Source organism: Heptranchias perlo, unplaced genomic scaffold (assembly GCF_035084215.1).
Source record: "Heptranchias perlo isolate sHepPer1 unplaced genomic scaffold, sHepPer1.hap1 HAP1_SCAFFOLD_55, whole genome shotgun sequence".
In the NCBI taxonomy this organism is placed as follows: domain Eukaryota; kingdom Metazoa; phylum Chordata; class Chondrichthyes; order Hexanchiformes; family Hexanchidae; genus Heptranchias; species Heptranchias perlo.
Window position 1 is genome coordinate 4,160,947 of NW_027139570.1, and position 24,197 is coordinate 4,185,143.

Sequence of the window (24,197 nt, forward strand, 5' to 3'; positions counted from 1 at the left end):
GAAATCCAGTGATACAAACAGTGTCAGTGTCTGACTCCACTGCAGTACTGCAGCACTCAGCTTCTGCACACCAGGTGTGTTGGGCTGTTTTACACACTTTAATGACATCCAGACACGGCCCAACCCCTGCACTGATCCATGAATGGGACTACCCGATGGGAAACAGGTCAGGTTTCTCATCCCCTCTCCCATGGGACTAACCGTTCAACCGAAACCAAACAGCCGCTGTTTAAAATGTGTCCTTCACACTTCTCACCTGATGCCTGCAATAGATGCTCTTTGTATAACTCCCCACATCCTTACTGTCCGGCTCTGTTTCCACTCTTCACTGTCCAATAACAATAAACAGGCTGAGGCTGGAACTAAACCAGGAACATTCACTCCTGGTTTGGGGAGAGAAAACAGCAATGGTTTTAATAGAAGGTTCTTCCCATTCTCTCTCCCTTCCCCTGGACACACCCTGTACACACACAGCCCGAGAATGACCTCTCCCTTCCCCCCTCTCACTCCATGTTCCGGGACCAGTTCCTGATCCACTCCGCCTCTTACAAACAGCCTCCCGGACTCCCCATGAACTTCCCCCCGGACTCAATGCCGATCTCTGAGCCCATCTGCGGACACGGTCCCGAAGCGATGATCTGCTGTAACGAGGCTGCTCTTTGCTCCCTTCCCCCGGGGGCCGTGATCTCTCCATTCCCGGCTGTTTTAAACCATCTTCTTCCGCTCACTGAGGGAATGGCGCCCAAAATTCCCAATCCAAAAATCGATGGAAACCTTCCCCAATTGGAATTTTTCCGAGTCTGAGCAAAGGAAGCGGGTCTGGGGGAAAGGTCAGAGGGAATGGGGTCCACAGGCAGTGCAGGAACAGGCACCAGAATGGGAAACAGATGGGATTCCACCAGTGCCTAACGCTGGAATACAGACTGATTTTACAATCTCCAAGTATTAAACTAGATGTTTCCATCCCTGCTGTTTCTCTCGGGGTCTTTTGATGGTAAAAGCCTTTCAGAGATAAAGTGAGCGGCTGTGAAATCAGCCAATGGATTCTCTTCATTAATGGCCCCTATAATGTATGACTGAGAGAGGATTTCTCAAACCAATCCTGGAGAAACATGGGAGGAAAGTGGGAGTCGGTGTATTTGCTGGGACCGTGTAGGGTTAATATCAGGCAGCAACAGTCGCAGATTAATTTAACCGGAGTGAAACTGTAGGTCACTGAGAGTAATATCGAACAGCCCTGAGCTGTAAAACTGCAGATAGCACAACAGGCATTAGAGGGTTAAATGTGACCCATTGTTTCTGTCCCTCTCTGTACTGTCCCTGAGTGTGGGATTAATAGTGTTTCTGACCCTTGTACAATATCAGTGAGAGATGCGATTGCATCTTTTGTCTCTCCAACGCGATCTTTCTGGATAAAACGGCACTTTCCCGGTCAGTCTGGAACGAATACTGTTAACGTCTGTCTGTCACTGTGTCTCACCTCTCTCTCTGTCTCTCTCACCGGGTCTACCTCCCTCTCTCTCTCTGGTGCTGTATATGAAGGTGGATACTGCTATTGAGCGTGATTTGGACACAGATAGGGAGTGTAAGACTGATACTGTCTCTCTCTATATATTGCTGGACATGAAAGTGGGACACTGTCTGATACAAAATAGAGAGAATGAGATGTCCGGGCCGGGCCTCACTGTAACTGGGGATGTGTTCGGCTCCAGTCCCAGTTCATGGTCATAATCTTTTCACAGATTCAGGGCGAGAGTCTCTGTGAGACGGTAACACTGGCGGAGAAACTCCGCGTCATAACTCAAACCCCAACACATGAGATTCTCCAAATAAGCTGGAATAAGGTGTTTGTAAAACGCTGAACCCGTCTGGGAGGGGATGTGTGGGGAGATAGAACAGGGAAACAGACTGAAATGGAGGAGCCGAGTTGACTTGTTATTGAATGGACTGTATTTAGGCAGGAATATTAACGATTTCTCATTGTAACGGGGCTTATTTGAAAGCTTCGGGTTTTGGGAATCCTTGAATATGAAGCCCGGCTCTGTCAGGGTTTGTGCGGAGCGCTGAGGTTCGGTTCTATTATCGATAAACGGTTTGAAACTGTCGGATGGAGAGAACTGGAGGTGGAGCTGGAAGATCAGAGGCCGCTCTCCGCTCTGTCACTCTGACTGTCTCCTCCCCTCCCGATTTATCTGTTTAATCCCCCATATGGAACCAAAGCGGGTCGGTGGACTCGAAACACGGTTTACTCGTTAACAGGACGAGAGATGAGTAATGTTCCTGATCTCCTGGGCACCAGGCAATTCACTGTTATTTGTTTCTGTACAGAGTTACATCTCAGTGATTCCCCAGTGATTTTGATGCGTTATGTAAATAATCCAACAAAATAGAACAGAAACGGAGCGAAGCGCTGAATTCCACAGATGTAGAAAGGTTATTCGAGCAGTTCTGGTGATTCTTTATGAGCCCAGCATGGCAAGGAGTTTAAATAAATACAAGAAATCTGGTGATGTGTGGGCTGGTGTCCATAAGTCACCGTTTAAAGTACCGGACTGTGGTCACTGCCCCGACTCCAGTCCCATTAATACCTCATCTCGTCCACAACGATGCAAAAGCAGCTCAAAGCCACACTGATAGCATGATATCAGCGTCTCCCTTCAGACAGTAACCAGCCCTTTCACAGATACAGAGGGTGGCTCTGAAAAGAGCCTTTACATCGAGTTACATTGAAACTACAGCACAGAAACAGGCCATTCGGCCCAACTAGTCTATGCTGGCGTTTATGCTGCTCATGAGCCTCCTCCTTCCTTACTTCATCGAACCCTATCGGCATATCCTTCTATTCCTTTCTCCCTCATGTGCTGATCTATCTTCCCCTTAAATGCCCCCTATGTTATTTGCCTCAGCTACTCCTCGTAGTTGCAAGTTCCACATTCTAACCACTCTCTGGGTAAAGCAATTTCTCCTGAATTCCCTATTTGATTTATTAGCGACTATTTTATATTTATTACCTGAAGTTTTGGACTCCCCACAAGTGGAAACATTTTCTCGACATCTATCCTATCAAACCCTGTCATTATCTTAAAAACCTCGATCAGATCAACCCTCAGCCTTCTCTTTTCCAGTGAAACGAGACCCAGTCTGTTCAGTCTTTCCTGATAAGAATATCCTCTCATTTCTGGTATCATCCTTGTGAATCTTGTCTGCACCTTCTCCAATGCACCTATGTCTATAATATGGAGACGAGACCTGTTCGCAGTATTCCAAGTCTGGTCTAAACAAGGTTCTATACAAGTTTAACATAACTTCTTTGCTTTTCAACTCTATCCCTCCAGAAATGAATCCTAGTGTTTGATTTGTCTTTTTATGACCTGATTAACCTGGGTCGCTACTTTTAGTAATTTGTGTATCTATGCCACTAGATCCCTTTGCTCCTCTGTCCCGTTTAGACTCTTATTATCCAAGCAGTGTGTGACCTCCTGATTCTTCATTCTGCAAGTTTATTAATGCCGTCTGGCGTTTTGATGCATTCTTCGTTTGTATTAACTAAATCCCCCAAGTTGGTGTCGTCCACAAATTTTGGAATTGTACTTCCGATTCCCGAATCCAAATCGTTAATGTAAATTGTGAAGAACAGTGGTCCCAGCAACTGGAACTCCACCTCCCACCTTTTGCCAGTCTGAGAAGCGACCCTTAACCTCTATTCTCGGCTTTCAGTTTTGTAGCCAACTTATTATCCATTCTGCCACCTGATCCTGATTCCACGTGCTCTGAACTTAGCCATGAGTCTACAACGTGGTACATTATAGAAGGCCTTCGGAAAATCCAAATATATCACATCTACTGCATTAAACGTGTCGACACTTTCTGTTCCTTCTTCAAAGATTTCAATCAGGTTAGTCCTGTCCTTTGGGTTATCAGATTAAGCCTTGGCCGGTTTACTTGCTCTTGGAGCTCACAATGCTGGTTTTCTTCGGCAGCAACAAGGCCTCGATATCAGACAACACCCTGAGCGATGGTCACCCGTCCCAGCAGCTTGTTGAGCTCCTCGTCGTTGCGGATGGCGAGCTGCAGGTGTCTGGGGATAGAGTCATAGAGTCATAGAGTTATACAGCACGGATAGAGGCCCTTCGGCCCATCGAGTCCGCGCCGGCCATCAAGCCCTGTCTACTCTAATCCCATATTCCAGCATTTGGTCCGTAGCCTTGTATGCTGTGGCATTTCAATGCTCATCCAAATGCTTCTTGAATGTTGTGAGGGTTCCTGCCTCCACAACCCTTTCAGGCAGTGAGTTCCAGACTCCAACCACCCTCTGGGTGAAAAAGTTCTTTCTCAAATCCCCTCTAACTCTCCCGCCTTTTACCTTGAATCTATGTCCCCTTGTTATAGAACCCTCAACGAAGGGAAAAATCTCCTTAGTATCCATCCTATCTGTGCCCCTCATAATTTTGTACACCTCAATCATGTCCCCCCTCAGCCTCCTCTGCTCAAAGTAAAACAAACCCAATCTTCCCAGTCTCTCTTCATAGCTGAAGCGCTCCAGCCCTGGTAACATCCTGGTGAATCTCCTCTGCACCCTCTCCAAAGCGATCACATCCTTCCTGTGGTGTGGCGACCAGAAATGCACACAGTACTCCAGCTGTGGCCTAACAAGTGTTTTATACAGCTCCATCATAACCTCCTTGCTCTTATATTCTATGCCTCGGCTAATAAAGGCAAGTGTCCCATATGCCTTCTTTACCACCTTATCTACCTGTTCCGCCGCCTTCAGGGATCTGTGAACTTGCACACCAAGATCCCTCTGACCCTCTGTCTTGCCTACGGTCCTCCCATTCATTGTGTATTCCCTTGCCTTGTTAGTCCCTCCAAAGTGCATCACCTCGCACTTTTCCGGGTTAAATTCCATTTGCCACTGTTCCGCCCATCTGACCAACCCATCTATATCGTCCTGCAGACTGAGGCTATCCTCCTCGCTATTTACCACCCTACCAATCTTTGTATCATCAGCGAACTTACTGATCGTACCTTTTACATTCATATCCAATTCATTAATGTAGACCACAAACAGCAAGGGACCCAGCACCGATCCCTGTGGTACCCCACTGGCCACAGGCTTCCAGTCACAAAAACAACCTTCGACCATCACCCTCTGCCTTCTGCCACTAAGCCAGTTTTGTATCCAAAGTGCCAAGGCACCCTGGATTCCATGGGCTCGTACCTTCTTGACCAGTCTCCTGTGGGGGACTTTATCGAAGGCCTTACTGAAATCCATGTATACCACATCCACTGCGTTACCCTCATCCACACGCCTCGTCAACCCCTCAAAAAATTCAATCAAATTAGTCAGACATGATATTCCCTTGACAAAGCCATGTTGACTATCCCTGATTGATCCTTGCTTCTCCAAGTGGAGACTAATTTTGTCTTTCAGAATTTTCCCCAATAATTTTCCTACCACTAATGTTAGGCTCACTGGCCTGTAGTACCCCGGTTTTTCCCTGCTCCCCTTCTTGAATAATGGTACTACATTAGCTGTTCTCCAGTCCTCTGGTACATCCCCTGTGGCCAGAGAGGTTCTGAATATATGTGTTATAGCCCCCGCAATCTCCTCCTTTGCCTCACACAGTAGCCTGGGATACATTTCGTCCGGGCCTGGGGATTTATCCATTTTTAGGCCTGCTAAAACCGCCAATACCTCCTCCCGCTCGATGTTAATATGTTCGAGTATATCACAGTCTCCCTGCCGTATTTCTATGTCTACATCGTCCTTCTCCAGAGTGAAAACAGATGCAAAAAAATCATTTAGAACCCCTCCTACATCTGCCGGCTCCACACACAGATTGCCATTTTTATCCCTAATGAGCCCGATTTTTTCCCTATTCATCCTCTTAGCCTTAATATACTGATAAAATATCTTACGATTTTCCTTTATTTTGCTCGCCAGTGTTATTTCATGGCCCCTCCTTGATCTCCTAATTTATTTTTTAAGTATCCCTCTGCACTTTTTGTACTTCTCCAGGGCTTCCTCCGTCTTTAGCCTTTTGTATCTGCCAAAAGCCCTCCTTTTTTTCCTAATCCATTCTCGTATATCCCCTGACATCCAAGGTTCCCTGGAATTCTTGGAACCACCCTTGACCTTTCCGGGAACATGTTGCCATTGTATGGTCTCAATCTCCCTTCTGAAAGACTCCCATTGCTCCGATGCGGATTTTCCTACAAGCAGCTGATCCCAGTCCATTTTGGCAAGATCCTGCCTTATCTTATTAAAATCGGCCTTCCCCCAATTTAGAACCTTTATTTCCGGCCCCTCCCTATCCTTTTCCATGACCACCTTAAATCTCACCGAATTATGGTCACTGTCACCAAAGTGCTCACCGACGAGCACTTCTTCCACTTGGCCGGCCACATTCCCTAGAATTAGGTCCAGTACCGCCCCCTCTCTTGTTGGACTTTCTACATGCTGGCTCAAAAAGCTCTCCTGGATGCACGTTAAGAATTTTGTACCCTCTAAGCCTTTTACACTCTGAGTATCCCAGTTAATATTGGGGAAGTTGAATTCCCCCACTATTATTACCCTGTTATTTGCACAATTTTCTGAGATTTGCCTGCAAATCTGTTCCTCTATCTCCCCCTGACTGTTTGGGGGCCTATAGTACACTCCCATCGAAGTGCTTGCCCCCTTTTTGTTTTTAAGCTCCACCCATATGGCCTCATTAGAGGAACCTGCTCATATATCATCCCTCCTTATGGCAGTAATTGATTCTTTAATTAATATTGCGACCCCCCTCCTCTTATACCTCCCCCTCTGTCTCGCCTGAAGATTCTGTCCCCCGGAATATTGAGCTGCCAGTCTTGCCCCTCCCTCAACCATGTCTCTGTGACAGCAACAATATCATACTCCCATGTGTTTATCAACACCTTCAGTTCATCCACCTTATTCGCAAGACTCCTTGCATTAAAATAGATGCCATCCAGCCTTGCCCTCACATATTTGCCCTGTCTTCCAATGATGCGGGTCTTCTTGTTTGTCCCGGGCCGCGATGCCGGCCAGCTCGAGGATTTCAGCCGTCAGATACTCGATGCACAGCAGCCAGGAAGACCGGGGCTCCGACACCCACACGTTCAGCATAGTTCCCCTTTCGCAGGAGCCTGTGAACACGGCACACAGGGAAAAGCAGTCCGCCCCGGGATGAGCGAGACTTGGCCTTGGACAGAGCTTTACCGCCGGTTTTTCCTCTTCCAGACATTTCCACAATCTCACAAACACTTTCACAAAGAATGAAGAAATCCTCCCGCACTCGCCCTTCTTATACCTTCTGGCGGAGTACAGTGGGGGCACTTGTGATGGGTCTCTCTCAGAGTGTTTGCACTGCCCGCTCACCCTCACTGATATTCTATCTTTGAACTGCTGTAATATTGTCCTTTCGTAATGTTGCTGCTCCTCCTCCTTTCCCTGTTTCCCTGTTCTTTCTAAAGATCTGATAGACTTGAATATTAAGCTGCCATTCCTGTCCAGTTGGTAATCAGGTCTCTGTAATGATTTAATGGAATTATTTAACTTTATGTAATGGCTGATGTGAGCTGTGGTAAAATGTATTTCCAGCTGGTCAAGTATTGCAGGTATCGACTATCTCTTCAGTCCGATATAAGGTGAAGAATTACTGGCTGGTGTGGAATTTCCATTGTTTGGGGGTTGGCGAAATCGACTGGGCGGAAACAGGAACTGCAACAGAGCGAGAAAGGATCCGTCAGAAACCAGTGAAAATGAAGAACAAAATCCAACAGCCTGCAGTGTCTGTTCAGGATCTGATGTTTGGGAACTTTTTTATTGTCAATTATTTTCAGCGATGGTGGTATAGTGGTGAGCATAGCTGCCTTCCAAGCAGTTGACCCGGGTTCGATTCCCGGCCATCGCAACTAAGTGTTGTTATTAGTTTATTTCCATCAGAAACTCTTAAGTTTACAATCGAATTTCATGCAGTTCAGTTGGATTTTGTTTCCAAAACAAAATCGAGTGTAATTATCGTAAAATGTTTTCAACCTTCATTTCTTTTCCCTATAGAAGGAAAAGAGGAAAAACATGCTGGAAATACTGAGTTACCAAGAGTCTAATGAGAGTGAGGAAGGGAAATTATATGTTAGCCTTTATTGTCAGGGTGTTGGAATATAAGAGTAAGGAGGTCTTGCTGCAATTTTGGTATGAGGAAATATTGTGTAAAATTGGCCAATATACGGTGGAGTTTAGAAGAATGAGAGGTGGTCGCATTGAAATGTATAAAATTCTTAGACGGCTTGACAGTGAAGATGTTAAGAGTCTGATTCCCCTGGCTGGAGAGTCAAGAACTGAAGCTCATCGTCTCAAGATAAGTGGTCGGCCAATTAGGACCGACATGAGGAAACATTTCTTCACTCAAAGGATTGTGAATCTTTGGAATTCTCTACACCCCAGAGGACTGTGGATGCTCAGTCGTTGAGTTATATTCAAAGCTGAGATCGATAGATTTTTGGACTCTCGGGGAATCAAGGGATAGGGGGATCGGGCGGGAAAGTGGAGATGAGATCGAAGATCAGCCATGATCTTATTGAATGGCGGAGCAGGCTCGATAGGCCATATGGCCTATTCTGCTGCTATTTCTTATGTTCTTATGTTGAGAGCATTATTTCCAAGTGTGCTGACGACAATAATTTATGATGTGGAGATGCCGGTGATGGACTGGGGTTGACAAATGTAAGGAATCTTACAACACCAGGTTATAGTCCAACTGTTTTATTTGAAAATCACAAGCTTTCGGAGGCTTTCTCCTTCGTCAGGTGAGTGTGGGATTCCATGGAAGGTTACCGCATTTATCGTCAGAGAACAATACCTGGTGATTACAGATAATCTTTCCAACTGCCCGTTGTCAAGGCAATCGACGTGTTCAGACAGATAGATGTAACCTCCAGGACCACCGAATATACAAACGGCCAGAACAAAAGACAGAGAGAGAGAGAGAAACTTCCGAAAGGAAGAGAAAGACAGAGAATGACCCGTTGTATTAATAACAGAGAACTTATTTTCGCTGGTGGGGTTACGTGCAGCGTGACATGAACCCAAGATCCCGGTTGAGGCCGTACTCATAGGTGCGGAACTTGGTTATCAATTTCTGCTCGACGATTTTGCGTTGCAGCATTTCTCGAAGGCTGCTTGGAGGCGAGTGTAAAGCTACCATTGTGAAGGACAAGGTTGGGCTAACAATTGGGGAATTAGCTCAAATAGTAGAGCGCTTGCTTAATATGCGAGAAATAGCGGGATCGATGCCTGTATTTTCCCTCACTTCTTTATCTTGGGGTATTGTCCCGAAACAAAAATGGTGTCAGTTTTCAGCAAATCCATGACCCACGGAAAGCCGAAGCTTCGATAAAGAGAACTCAAGGGTCGATAAATCATTTGGTGTGCTGCAGTAAGCAAAAGTTTTTGATTTTTGTGTTTAGCAAAGATGGAAAGATGAAGTGAGACATGGAAAAAGCTTCACAGGTCCTGATATCTTTTCTGTGGTTTGAACTCAGCATTTCCAAAGATAATAAAACTGATGAATTCCCTGCTGTGTGAGGAGCGCACGAACGGTGGAGACTGCCAGGCAGCACAGACAATTTGGTCAGTTTACAAGCTATCTAAATTCATAAAGTCATGGATAGTTTGCAAAAACAATCCAGTCAGGTTGGAGTTGACCAGACAATCTTCTGATTTGTCATTCGACACGATATCCACTGCTCCACTGGCCGAGGTTGTGCAGAGAAAGTAGCAGTTCACACTCCCACAGCGCTGGGGTATGAGCAGGAAATGAGTCAGTCTCGGTCATGCACACGTGACTCCACGAGTCCGGGAGTGTCAAAAGGCGCACAGTGAATATTTACCAAAGAGAGCAATCTTGGCTGCTTCCCTTCGATCGTTCAGCTGGTACAGCGGAGGACAGCAATACAATTAACAGATAAAAGTCATCCTTAGGTTTCTGGTTGGAACTAGCGAACGTGCTTTTGGAGTAAGCAGAAATTAGCTCAAGGCCGTTTTATTTACTTTACAGACAGTCAAAAGCTTAACATGTTGGCGCTGAGGCACAGGAGACCTCCTTTCCTTTCTGAAACCAAAAGCTTTTTGTGTCTGCCCGAAAACGGCTGTTTTGCTCGAGCACTTGCCTCTGCTCACCAGCAGGGCGTACCTTTGAATAACAACACGTCAAACTGCACTCACTTTCAGGCAAATAAGCCTTCCATCAGTCAGTCAGACCGACAGACAGACAGAGCTCTCGCTGTTTCCTCAAGCTCGGGCTGCTGTTCTTGTCCGATGACCTCGTCTGCGTTCCGCAGGCTCGGGCTCTTCTCGGCATCATTCACGATTACTGTGCCTTCCCGTTCAGCGGTTGCTCACTTGGGAATACTCGATACCGCGGATTGGAGCAAAGTATTGAAAAAATTCAGGGAGGTGGCAATTCGTGGCGCTGTTTGGAGGCGAGTGTGAAGCGACTATTGTGAAGGGCGGAGATCGATGCCCGCATTCTCCACTCACTTTTTTACCTTGGGGATTTGTCCCGAAACAAAAATGGTGTCAGTTTTCAGCAAATCCAGAACCCACGTCAATCCTCAGCTTCGATAAATCGAGATCAATGAGCAGCAAATCTTTAGGTGTGCTGCAGTCAGCAAAAGTTTTTGATTTTAGTGTTTAGAAAAGATGGAAAGATGAAGTGAGACATGGAAAAAAGCTTCACAGGTCCTGATATCTTTTCTGTGGATTGAACTCAGGATTTACAAAGTTAATAAAACTAATGCACTCCCTGCTTTGTGAAAAGCGCACGAACGGTGGAGACTGCCAGGCAGCACTGCCAATTAGGTTAGTTTGCAAGCTATCTAAAGTCATAATGTAATGGACAGTTGGCTAAAACAATCCAGGCAGGTTGGAGTTGTCCAGACAATCTTCTGATTTGTCATTGGACACGATACCCACTGCTCCACTGGTCTCGGGTGTGCAGAGAAAGTAGCAGCTCACACTGCCACAGCGCTGCGGTCTGAGCAGGAAATGAGTCAGTCTCGGTCATGCACACGTGACTCCACGAGTCCGGGAGTGTCAAAAGGCGCACAGTGAATATTGACCAAAGTGAGCAATCTTGGCTGTTTCCCTTCGATCGTTCAGCTAGTACAGCGGAGGACTGCAATACAATTAACAGATAAAAGTCATCCTTAGGTTTCTGGTTGGAACTAGCGAACGTGCTTTTGGAGTAAGCAGAAATTAGCTCAAGGCCGTTTTCTTTACTTGACAGACAGCCAAAAGATTAACATGTTGGCGCTGATGCACAGGAGACCTCCTTTCCTTTCTGAAACCTGAAAGCTTTTTGTGTCTGTCCGAAAACGGCTGTTTTGCTCGAGCACTTGCCTCTGCTCACCAGCAGGGCGTACCTTTGAATAACAACACGTCAAACCGCACTCACTTTCAGGCAAATCAGCCTTCCATCAGTCAGTCAGACCGACAGACAGACAGAGCTCTCGCTGTTTCCTCAAGCTCGGGCTGCTGTTCTTGTCCGATGACCTCGTCTGCGTTCCGCAGGCTCGGGCTGTTCTCGGCATCATTCACGATTACTGTGCCTTCCCGTTCTGCGGTTGCTCACTTGCGAATACTCGATACCGCGGATTGGAGCAAAGTATTGAAAAAATTCAGGGAGGTGGCAATTCGTGGCGCTGTTTGGAGGCGAGTGTTAAGCGACTATTGTGAAGGGCAATTAAAGCCAACAAGTAGGGAAAATAGCTCAAATGGAAGAGCACTCGCTTAACCTGCGAGAAATAGTGGGATCGATGCCCGCATTCTCTCCTTTTTTATTACGTTGGGGAATTGTCCCGAAATAAAAATGGTGTCAGTTTTCAGCAAATCCATGACCCACGGAAAGCCGAAGCTTCGATAAAGAGAACTCAAGGGTCGATAAATCATTTGGTGTGCTGCAGTAAGCAAAAGTTTTTGATTTTTGTGTTTAGCAAAGATGGAAAGATGAAGTGAGACATGGAAAAAGCTTCACAGGTCCTGATATCTTTTCTGTGGTTTGAACTCAGCATTTCCAAAGATAATAAAACTGATGAATTCCCTGCTGTGTGAGGAGCGCACGAACGGTGGAGACTGCCAGGCAGCACAGACAATTTGGTCAGTTTACAAGCTATCTAAATTCATAAAGTCATGGATAGTTTGCAAAAACAATCCAGTCAGGTTGGAGTTGACCAGACAATCTTCTGATTTGTCATTCGACACGATATCCACTGCTCCACTGGCCGAGGTTGTGCAGAGAAAGTAGCAGTTCACACTCCCACAGCGCTGGGGTATGAGCAGGAAATGAGTCAGTCTCGGTCATGCACACGTGACTCCACGAGTCCGGGAGTGTCAAAAGGCGCACAGTGAATATTTACCAAAGAGAGCAATCTTGGCTGCTTCCCTTCGATCGTTCAGCTGGTACAGCGGAGGACAGCAATACAATTAACAGATAAAAGTCATCCTTAGGTTTCTGGTTGGAACTAGCGAACGTGCTTTTGGAGTAAGCAGAAATTAGCTCAAGGCCGTTTTATTTACTTTACAGACAGTCAAAAGCTTAACATGTTGGCGCTGAGGCACAGGAGACCTCCTTTCCTTTCTGAAACCAAAAGCTTTTTGTGTCTGCCCGAAAACGGCTGTTTTGCTCGAGCACTTGCCTCTGCTCACCAGCAGGGCGTACCTTTGAATAACAACACGTCAAACTGCACTCACTTTCAGGCAAATAAGCCTTCCATCAGTCAGTCAGACCGACAGACAGACAGAGCTCTCGCTGTTTCCTCAAGCTCGGGCTGCTGTTCTTGTCCGATGACCTCGTCTGCGTTCCGCAGGCTCGGGCTCTTCTCGGCATCATTCACGATTACTGTGCCTTCCCGTTCAGCGGTTGCTCACTTGGGAATACTCGATACCGCGGATTGGAGCAAAGTATTGAAAAAATTCAGGGAGGTGGCAATTCGTGGCGCTGTTTGGAGGCGAGTGTGAAGCGACTATTGTGAAGGGCGGAGATCGATGCCCGCATTCTCCACTCACTTTTTTACCTTGGGGATTTGTCCCGAAACAAAAATGGTGTCAGTTTTCAGCAAATCCAGAACCCACGTCAATCCTCAGCTTCGATAAATCGAGATCAATGAGCAGCAAATCTTTAGGTGTGCTGCAGTCAGCAAAAGTTTTTGATTTTAGTGTTTAGAAAAGATGGAAAGATGAAGTGAGACATGGAAAAAAGCTTCACAGGTCCTGATATCTTTTCTGTGGATTGAACTCAGGATTTACAAAGTTAATAAAACTAATGCACTCCCTGCTTTGTGAAAAGCGCACGAACGGTGGAGACTGCCAGGCAGCACTGCCAATTAGGTTAGTTTGCAAGCTATCTAAAGTCATAATGTAATGGACAGTTGGCTAAAACAATCCAGGCAGGTTGGAGTTGTCCAGACAATCTTCTGATTTGTCATTGGACACGATACCCACTGCTCCACTGGTCTCGGGTGTGCAGAGAAAGTAGCAGCTCACACTGCCACAGCGCTGCGGTCTGAGCAGGAAATGAGTCAGTCTCGGTCATGCACACGTGACTCCACGAGTCCGGGAGTGTCAAAAGGCGCACAGTGAATATTGACCAAAGTGAGCAATCTTGGCTGTTTCCCTTCGATCGTTCAGCTAGTACAGCGGAGGACTGCAATACAATTAACAGATAAAAGTCATCCTTAGGTTTCTGGTTGGAACTAGCGAACGTGCTTTTGGAGTAAGCAGAAATTAGCTCAAGGCCGTTTTCTTTACTTGACAGACAGCCAAAAGATTAACATGTTGGCGCTGATGCACAGGAGACCTCCTTTCCTTTCTGAAACCTGAAAGCTTTTTGTGTCTGTCCGAAAACGGCTGTTTTGCTCGAGCACTTGCCTCTGCTCACCAGCAGGGCGTACCTTTGAATAACAACACGTCAAACCGCACTCACTTTCAGGCAAATCAGCCTTCCATCAGTCAGTCAGACCGACAGACAGACAGAGCTCTCGCTGTTTCCTCAAGCTCGGGCTGCTGTTCTTGTCCGATGACCTCGTCTGCGTTCCGCAGGCTCGGGCTGTTCTCGGCATCATTCACGATTACTGTGCCTTCCCGTTCTGCGGTTGCTCACTTGCGAATACTCGATACCGCGGATTGGAGCAAAGTATTGAAAAAATTCAGGGAGGTGGCAATTCGTGGCGCTGTTTGGAGGCGAGTGTTAAGCGACTATTGTGAAGGGCAATTAAAGCCAACAAGTAGGGAAAATAGCTCAAATGGAAGAGCACTCGCTTAACCTGCGAGAAATAGTGGGATCGATGCCCGCATTCTCTCCTTTTTTATTACGTTGGGGAATTGTCCCGAAATAAAAATGGTGTCAGTTTTCAGCAAATCCAGAACCCACGTCAATCCGAAGCTTCGAAAAATAGAGGTCAAGGAGCAGCAAATCTTTTGGTGCAAAAGTTTTTGATTTTGGTGTTCAGCAAAGATGGAAAGATGAAGTGAGACATGGAAAAAAGCTTCACAGGTCCTGATATCTTTTCTATGGATTGAACTCAGGATTTACAAAGTTAATAAAACTAATGCACTCCCTGCTGTATGAAAAGCGCATGAACGGTGGAGACTGCCAGGCAGCATGACCAATAAGGTAAGTTTGCAAGCTATATATAGTCATAAAGTAATGGACAGTTGGCAAAAACAATCCAGTCCGGTAGGAGTTGTCCAGACAATCTTCTGATTTGTCATTAGACACGATTTCCACTGCTCCACTGGCCGAGGGTGTGCAGAGAAAGTAGCATCTCACACTGCCACAGCGCTGCGGTCTGAGCAGGAAATGAGTCAGTCTCGGTCATGCACACGTGACTCCACGAGTCCGGGAGTGTCAAAAGGCGCACAGTGAATATTGACCAAAGAGAGCAATCTTGGCTGCTTCCCTTCGATCGTTCAGCGGGTACAGCGGAGGACTGCAATACAATTAACAGATAAAAGTCATCCTTAGGTTTCTGGTTGGAACTAGCGAACGTGCTTTTGGAGTGAGCAGAAATTAGCTCAAGGCCGTTTTCTTTACTTTACAGACAGCCAAAAGCTTAACATGTTGGCGCTGAGGCACAGGAGACCTCCTTTCCTTTCTTAAACCTGAAAGCTTTTTGTGTCTGCCCGAAAACGGCTGTTTTGCTCGAGCACTTTCCTCTGCTCACCAGCAGGACGTACCTTTGAATAACAACACGTCAAACCGCACTCACTTTCAGGCAAATCAGCCTTCCATCAGTCAGTCAGACCGACAGACAGACAGAGCTCTCGCTGTTTCCTCAAGCTCGGGCTGCTGTTCTTTTCCGATGACCTCGTCTGCGTTCCGCAGGCTCGGGCTCTTCTCGACATCATTCACGATTACTGTGCCTTCCCGTTCTGTGGTTGCTCACTTGCGAAAACTCGATACCGCGGATTGGAACAAAGCATTGAAAAAATTCAGGGAGGTGGCAATTCGTGGCGCTGTTTGGAGGCGAGTGTGAAGCGACTATTGTGAAGGGCAATTGGTCTCGCTAAGCAGGGGAATTAGCTCAAATGGTAGAGCGCTCGCTTAGCATGCGAGAAGTAGCGGGATCGATGCCCGCATTCTCCACTCACTTTTTTACCTTGGGGAATTGTCCCGAAACAAAAATGGTGTCAGTTTTCAGCAAATCCAGAACCCACGTCAATCCTCAGCTTCGATGAACAGAGGTCAAGGAGCAGTAAATCTTTTGGTGTGCTGCAGTCAGCAAAAGTTTTTGATTTTAGTGTTTAGAAAAGATGGAAAGATGAAGTGAGACATGGAAAAAAGCTTCACAGGCCCTGATATCTTTTCTGTGGATTGAACTCAGGATTTACAAAGTTCATAAAGCTAATACACTCCCTGCTGTGTGAAAAGCGCACGAACGGTGGAGACTGCCAGGCAGCACTGCCAATTAGGTTAGTTTGCAAGCTATCTAAAGTCATAAAGTGATGGACAGTTGGCAAAAAACAATCCAGTCAGCGAGGGGTTGTCCAGACAATCTTCTGATTTGTCATTGGACACGATATCCACTGCTGCACGGTGTGCAGAGAAAGTAGCAGCTCACACTGCCACAGCGCTGCGGTCTGAGCAGGAAATGAGTCAGTCTCGGTCATGCACACGTGACTCCACGAGTCCGGGAGTGTCAAAAGGCGCACAGTGAATATTTACCAAAGAGAGCAATCTTGGCTGCTTCCCTTCGTACAGCGGAGGACTGCAATACAATTATCAGGTAAAAGTCATCCTTAGGTTTTTGGTTGGAACTAGCGAACGTGCTTTTGGAGTAAGCAGAAATTAGCTCAAGGCCGTTTTCTATACTTTACAGACAGCCTACAGCTTAACATGTTGGCGCTGAGGCACAGGAGACCTCCTTTCCTTTCTTGAACCTGAAAGCTTTTTGTGTCTGCCCGAAAACTGCTGTTTTGCTCTAGCATTTGCCTCTGCTCACCAGCAGGGAGTGCCTTTGAGTAACAACACGTCAAACCGCACTCACTTTCAGGCAAATCAGCCTTCGATCGGTCAGTCAGACAGACAGACAGACAGAGCTCTCGCTGTTTCCTCAAGCTCGGGCTGCTGTTCTTTTCCGATGACCTCGTCTGCCTTCCGCAGGCTCGGGCTCTTCTCGGCATCATTCACGATTACTGTGCCTTCCCGTTCTGCGGTTGCTCACTTGCGAATACTCGATACCGCGGATTGGAACAAAGTATTGAAAAAAATCAGGGAGGTGGCAATTCGTGGCGCTGTTTGGAGGCGAGTGTTAAGCGACTATTGTGAAGGGCAAGTGGGCTTGCCAAGTAGGGGAATGAGCTCAAATGGTAGAGCGCTCGCTTTGCATGCGAGAAGTAGCGGGATCGATGCCCGCATTTTCCACTCACTTTTTTACCTTGGGGAATTGTCCCGAAACAAAAATGGTGTCAGTTTTCAGCAAATCCAGAACCCACGTCAATCCTCAGCTTCGATAAAGAGAGGTCAAGGAGCAGCAAATCTTTTGGTGTGCTGCAGCGAGCAAAAGTTTTTGATTTTGGTGTTTAGCAAAGATGGAAAGATGAAGTGAGACATGGAAAAAAGCTTCACAGGTCCTGATATCTTTTCTATGGATTGAACTCAGGATTTACAAAGTTAATAAAACTAATGCACTCCCTGCTGTATGAAAAGCGCATGAACGGTGGAGACTGCCAGGCAGCATTACCAATAAGGTAAGTTTGCAAGCTATCTATAGTCATAAAGTAATGGACAGTTGGCAAAAACAATCCAGTCCGGTAGGAGTTGTCCAGACAATCTTCTGATTTGTCATTAGACACGATTTCCACTGCTCCACTGGCCGAGGGTGTGCAGAGAAAGTAGCATCTCACACTGCCACAGCGCTGCGGTCTGAGCAGGAAATGAGTCAGTCTCGGTCATGCACACGTGACTCCACGAGTCCGGGAGTGTCAAAAGGCGCACAGTGAATATTGACCAAAGAGAGCAATCTTGGCTGCTTCCCTTCGATCGTTCAGCGGGTACAGCGGAGGACTGCAATACAATTAACAGATAAAAGTCATCCTTAGGTTTCTGGTTGGAACTAGCGAACGTGCTTTTGGAGTGAGCAGAAATTAGCTCAAGGCCGTTTTCTTTACTTTACAGACAGCCAAAAGCTTAACATGTTGGCGCTGAGGCACAGGAGACCTCCTTTCCTTTCTTAAACCTGAAAGCTTTTTGTGTCTGCCCGAAAACGGCTGTTTTGCTCGAGCACTTTCCTCTGCTCACCAGCAGGACGTACCTTTGAATAACAACACGTCAAACCGCACTCACTTTCAGGCAAATCAGCCTTCCATCAGTCAGTCAGACCGACAGACAGACAGAGCTCTCGCTGTTTCCTCAAGCTCGGGCTGCTGTTCTTTTCCGAAGACCTCGTCTGCGTTCCGCAGGCTCGGGCTCTTCTCGACATCATTCACGATTACTGTGCCTTCCCGTTCTGTGGTTGCTCACTTGCGAAAACTCGATACCGCGGATTGGAACAAAGCATTGAAAAAATTCAGGGAGGTGGCAATTCGTGGCGCTGTTTGGAGGCGAGTGTGAAGCGACTATTGTGAAGGGCAATTGGTCTCGCTAAGCAGGGGAATTAGCTCAAATGGTAGAGCGCTCGCTTAGCATGCGAGAAGTAGCGGGATCGATGCCCGCATTCTCCACTCACTTTTTTACCTTGGGGAATTGTCCCGAAACAAAAATGGTGTCAGTTTTCAGCAAATCCAGAACCCACGTCAATCCTCAGCTTCGATGAACAGAGGTCAAGGAGCAGTAAATCTTTTGGTGTGCTGCAGTCAGCAAAAGTTTTTGATTTTAGTGTTTAGAAAAGATGGAAAGATGAAGTGAGACATGGAAAAAAGCTTCACAGGCCCTGATATCTTTTCTGTGGATTGAACTCAGGATTTACAAAGTTCATAAAGCTAATATACTCCCTGCTGTGTGAAAAGCGCACGAACGGTGGAGACTGCCAGGCAGCACTGCCAATTAGGTTAGTTTGCAAGCTATCTAAAGTCATAAAGTGATGGACAGTTGGCAAAAAACAATCCAGTCAGCGAGGAGTTGTCCAGACAATCTTCTGATTTGTCATTAGACACGATATCCACTGCTGCACGGTGTGCAGAGAAAGTAGCAGCTCACACTGCCACAGCGCTGCGGTCTGAGCAGGAAATGAGTCAGTCTCGGTCATGCACACGTGACTCCACAAGTCCGGGAGTGTCAAAAGGCGCACAGTGAATATTTACCAAAGAGAGCAATCTTGGCTGCTTCCCTTCGTACAGCGGAGGACTGCAATACAATTATCAGGTAAAAGTCATCCTTAGGTTTTTGGTTGGAACTAGCGAACGTGCTTTTGGAGTGAGCAGAAATTAGCTCAAGGCCGTTTTCTATACTTTACAGACAGCCTACAGCTTAACATGTTGGCGCTGAGGCACAGGAGACCTCCTTTCCTTTCTGAAACCTGAAAGCTTTTTGTGTCTGCCCGAAAACGGCTGTTTTGCTCTAGCATTTGCCTCTGCTCACCAGCAGGGAGTGCCTTTGAGTAACAACACGTCAAACCGCACTCACTTTCAGGCAAATCAGCCTTCCATCAGTCAGTCAGACAGACAGACAGACAGAGCTCTCGCTGTTTCCTCAAGCTCGGGCTGCTGTTCTTTTCCGATGACCTCGTCTGCCTTCCGCAGGCTCGGGCTCTTCTCGGCATCATTCACGATTACTGTGCCTTCCCGTTCTGCGGTTGCTCACTTGCGAATACTCGATACCGCGGATTGGAACAAAGTATTGAAAAAAATCAGGGAGGTGGCAATTCGTGGCGCTGTTTGGAGGCGAGTGTTAAGCGACTATTGTGAAGGGCAAGTGGGCTTGCCAAGTAGGGGAATGAGCTCAAATGGTAGAGCGCTCGCTTTGCATGCGAGAAGTAGCGGGATCGATGCCCGCATTTTCCACTCACTTTTTTACCTTGGGGAATTGTCCCGAAACAAAAATGGTGTCAGTTTTCAGCAAATCCAGAACCCACGTCAATCCTCAGCTTCGATAAAGAGAGGTCAAGGAGCAGCAAATCTTTTGGTGTGCTGCAGCGAGCAAAAGTTTTTGATTTTGGTGTTTAGCAAAGATGGAAAGATGAAGTGAGACATGGAAAAAAGCTTCACAGGTCCTGATATCTTTTCTATGGATTGAACTCAGGATTTACAAAGTTAATAAAACTAATGCACTCCCTGCTGTATGAAAAGCGCATGAACGGTGGAGACTGCCAGGCAGCATTACCAATAAGGTAAGTTTGCAAGCTATCTATAGTCATAAAGTAATGGACAGTTGGCAAAAACAATCCAGTCCGGTAGGAGTTGTCCAGACAATCTTCTGATTTGTCATTAGACACGATTTCCACTGCTCCACTGGCCGAGGGTGTGCAGAGAAAGTAGCATCTCACACTGCCACAGCGCTGCGGTCTGAGCAGGAAATGAGTCAGTCTCGGTCATGCACACGTGACTCCACGAGTCCGGGAGTGTCAAAAGGCGCACAGTGAATATTGACCAAAGAGAGCAATCTTGGCTGCTTCCCTTCGATCGTTCAGCGGGTACAGCGGAGGACTGCAATACAATTAACAGATAAAAGTCATCCTTAGGTTTCTGGTTGGAACTAGCGAACGTGCTTTTGGAGTGAGCAGAAATTAGCTCAAGGCCGTTTTCTTTACTTTACAGACAGCCAAAAGCTTAACATGTTGGCGCTGAGGCACAGGAGACCTCCTTTCCTTTCTTAAACCTGAAAGCTTTTTGTGTCTGCCCGAAAACGGCTGTTTTGCTCGAGCACTTTCCTCTGCTCACCAGCAGGACGTACCTTTGAATAACAACACGTCAAACCGCACTCACTTTCAGGCAAATCAGCCTTCCATCAGTCAGTCAGACCGACAGACAGACAGAGCTCTCGCTGTTTCCTCAAGCTCGGGCTGCTGTTCTTTTCCGAAGACCTCGTCTGCGTTCCGCAGGCTCGGGCTCTTCTCGACATCATTCACGATTACTGTGCCTTCCCGTTCTGTGGTTGCTCACTTGCGAAAACTCGATACCGCGGATTGGAACAAAGCATTGAAAAAATTCAGGGAGGTGGCAATTCGTGGCGCAGTTTGGAGGCGAGTGTGAAGCGACTATTGTGAAGGGCAATTGGTCTCGCTAAGCAGGGGAATTAGCTCAAATGGTAGAGCGCTCGCTTAGCATGCGAGAAGTAGCGGGATCGATGCCCGCATTCTCCACTCACTTTTTTACCTTGGGGAATTGTCCCGAAACAAAAATGGTGTCAGTTTTCAGCAAATCCAGAACCCACGTCAATCCTCAGCTTCGATGAACAGAGGTCAAGGAGCAGTAAATCTTTTGGTGTGCTGCAGTCAGCAAAAGTTTTTGATTTTAGTGTTTAGAAAAGATGGAAAGATGAAGTGAGACATGGAAAAAAGCTTCACAGGCCCTGATATCTTTTCTGTGGATTGAACTCAGGATTTACAAAGTTCATAAAGCTAATATACTCCCTGCTGTGTGAAAAGCGCACGAACGGTGGAGACTGCCAGGCAGCACTGCCAATTAGGTTAGTTTGCAAGCTATCTAAAGTCATAAAGTGATGGACAGTTGGCAAAAAACAATCCAGTCAGCGAGGAGTTGTCCAGACAATCTTCTGATTTGTCATTAGACACGATATCCACTGCTCCACGGTGTGCAGAGAAAGTAGCAGCTCACACTGCCACAGCGCTGCGGTCTGAGCAGGAAATGAGTCAGTCTCGGTCATGCACACGTGACTCCACAAGTCCGGGAGTGTCAAAAGGCGCACAGTGAATATTTACCAAAGAGAGCAATCTTGGCTGCTTCCCTTCGTACAGCGGAGGACTGCAATACAATTATCAGGTAAAAGTCATCCTTAGGTTTTTGGTTGGAACTAGCGAACGTGCTTTTGGAGTGAGCAGAAATTAGCTCAAGGCCGTTTTCTATACTTTACAGACAGCCTACAGCTTAACATGTTGGCGCTGAGGCACAGGAGACCTCCTTTCCTTTCTGAAACCTGAAAGCTTTTTGTGTCTGCCCGAAAACGGCTGTTTTGCTCTAGCATTTGCCTCTGCTCACCAGCAGGGAGTGCCTTTGAGTAACAACACGTCAAACCGCACTCACTTTCAGGCAAATCAGCCTTCGATCGGTCAGTCAGACAGACAGACAGAGCTCTCGCTGTTTCCTCAAGCTCGGGCTGCTGTTCTTTTCCGATGACCTCGTCTGCCTTCCGCAGGCTCGGGCTCTTCTCGGCATCATTCACGATGACTGTGCCTTCCCGTTCTGCGGTTGCTCACTTGCGAATACTCGATACCGCGGATTGGAACAAAGTATTGAAAAAATTCAGGGAGGTGGCAATTCGTGGCGCTGTTTGGAGGCGAGTGTTAAGCGACTATTGTGAAGGGCAAGTGGGCTTGCCAAGTAGGGGAATTAGCTCAAATGGTAGAGCGCTCGCTTTGCATGCGAGAAGTAGCGGGATCGACGCTCGCATTTTCCACTCACTTTTTTACCTTGGGGAATTGTCCCGAAACAAAAATGGTGTCAGTTTTCAGCAAATCCAGAACCCACGTCAATCCTCAGCTTCGATAAATCGAGATCAATGAGCAGCAAATCTTTAGGTGTGCTGCAGTCAGCAAAAGTTTTTGATTTTGGTGTTTAGCAAAGATGGAAAGATGAAGTGAGACATGGAAAAAAGCTTCACAAGTCCTGATATCTTTTCTGTGGATTGAACTCAGGATTTACAAAGTTAATAAAACTAATGCACTCCCTGCTGTGTGAAAAGCGCACGAACGGTGGAGACTGCCAGGCAGCATTACCAATAAGAACATAAGAACATAAGAAATTGGAGCAGGAGTAGGCCAATCGGCCCCTCGAGCCTGCTCCGCCATTCAATAAGATCATGGCTGATCTGATCCCAACCACAAATCTAAAGAACACAAGAAGTCGGAGCAGGACCCGGCCACATAGCCCCTGGGCCCTCTCCGCCACCCACAGGGCATTGACCGATCCGAACTCAGCTTCATGTCCAATTTCCTGCCCGCTCCCCATAACCCCTAATTCCCTTTACTTCCAGGAAACTGTCTATTTCTGTTTTAAATTTATCTAATGATGTAGCTTCCACAGCTTCCTGGGGCAGCAAATTCCACAGACCTACCACCCTCTGAGTGAAGAAGTTTCTCCTCATCTCAGTTTTGAAAGAGCAGCCCCTTATTCTAAGATTATGCCCCCTAGTTCTAGTTTCACCCATCTTTGGGAACATCCTTACTGCATCCACCCGATCAAGACCCTTCACAATCTTATATGTTTCAATAAGATCGCCTCTCATTCTTCTGAACTCCAATGAGTAGAGTCCCAATCTACTCAACCTCTCCTCATATGTCCGCCCCCTCATCCCCGGGATTAACCGAGTGAACCTTCTTTGTACTGCCTCGAGAGCAAGTATGTCTTTTCTTAAGTATGGAGACTAAAACTGTATGCAGTATTCCAGGTGCGGTCTCACCAATACCTTATATAACTGCAGCAATACCTCCTTGTTTTTATATTCTATCCCCCTAGCAATAAAAGCCAACATTCCGTTGGCGTTCTTGATCACCTGCTGCACCTGCATACCAACTTTTTGATTTTCTTGCACCAGGACCCCCAGATCCCTTTGCACTGCAGTACTTTCCAGTCTCTCACCATTAAAAAAATAACTTGCTCTCTGATTTTTCCTGCCAAAGTGCATAACCTCACATTTTCCAATATTATATTGCATCTGCCAAATCTCCGCCCACTCACCCAGCCTGTCTATATCCCCTTGCAGGTTTTTTATGTCCTCCTCACTCTCTACTTTCCCTCCCATCTTTGTATCATCTGCAAATTTTGATATGTTGCACTCGGTCCCCTCCTCCAAATCGTTAATATAGATTGTAAAGAGTTGGGGACCCAGCACCGACCCCTGTGGAACACCACTGGTTACTGGTTGCCAGTCCGAAAATGAACCATTTATCCCAACTCTCTGCTTCCTGTTCGATAACCAATCCTCCACCCATGCCAGAATATTACCCCCAATCCCGTGATTTTTTATCTTAAGTAATAATCTTTTATGTGGCACCTTGTCGAATGCCTTCTGGAAGTCTAAATACACTATGTCCACTGGTTCCCCTTTATCCACCCTATACGTTATATCCTCGAAGAACTCAAGCAAATTTGTCAGACATGACTTCCCCTTCATAAAGCCATGCTGACTTTGTCCTATTAAATTATGCTTATCTAAATGTTCCGTTACTGTCTCCCTAATAATAGACTCCAAAATTTTACCCACCACAGATGTTAAGCTAACTGGCCTATAATTTCCAGCCTTCTGCCTACTACCCTTTTTAAATAACGGTGTTACATTAGCAGTTTTCCAATCTGCCGGGACCTCTCCTGAGTCCAGGGAATTTTGGAAAACTATCACCAAAGCATCCACAATCCCTACTGCCACTTCCCTCAAGACCCTAGAATGGAAGCCATCAGGTCCAGGGGATTTATCCGCCTTGAGTCCCATTATTTTACTGAGTACCATCTCCTGAGTGATTTTAATCGTATTTAGCTCCTCCCCCCCGAGAGTCCCCTGTTTGTCCAGTGTTGGGATATTCTT

The 24,197-nt window shown here is 46.6% G+C and overlaps 1 non-coding gene across 1 annotated transcript; it reads left to right on the plus strand.

The window, feature by feature from the left end:
* The first annotated feature begins 7,844 nt into the window (after window positions 1-7,844).
* Window positions 7,845-7,916, plus strand: trnag-ucc (transfer RNA glycine (anticodon UCC)). Its single transcript has one exon. It is a non-coding gene; the product is annotated as a tRNA-Gly (tRNA).
* The last annotated feature ends 16,281 nt before the right edge of the window (window positions 7,917-24,197 follow it).